The sequence below is a fragment of the Corvus brachyrhynchos genome, unplaced genomic scaffold (assembly GCF_000691975.1).
Source record: "Corvus brachyrhynchos isolate BGI_N302 unplaced genomic scaffold, ASM69197v1 scaffold875, whole genome shotgun sequence".
NCBI classification, from domain to species: domain Eukaryota; kingdom Metazoa; phylum Chordata; class Aves; order Passeriformes; family Corvidae; genus Corvus; species Corvus brachyrhynchos.
Genome location: NW_008238107.1, coordinates 53102 through 53405, shown reverse-complemented (window position 1 = coordinate 53405; position 304 = coordinate 53102).

Here is a 304-nt window from a genome sequence, read left to right as displayed (position 1 = left end):
AGGGGGCACCGCGCCTTGGAGCGGGGCGTCCCCTGATAAATGGGGGTGCCCACAGCGCCGTGGCCCCCCGGATGTTTTCGGGGTGCTGCTTTTTTGGGGGATGAGTGCTTTAATTTGGGGTACCCCCCGTTCAAAAATCACACCTATGGAGAGAACACGCATGGTGAGGGCCCCCACACGTGCCCGCCCCCCGCAATGAACCCCCCAGCCCTCGGCGGGGAGCCCCCAGCATTGATGAGGGGGTCACAGCCAGCCCTCCCCAAACCTGGGGTGCGCGCGGGTGGGTCCCCGTGGAGGGGGGCGG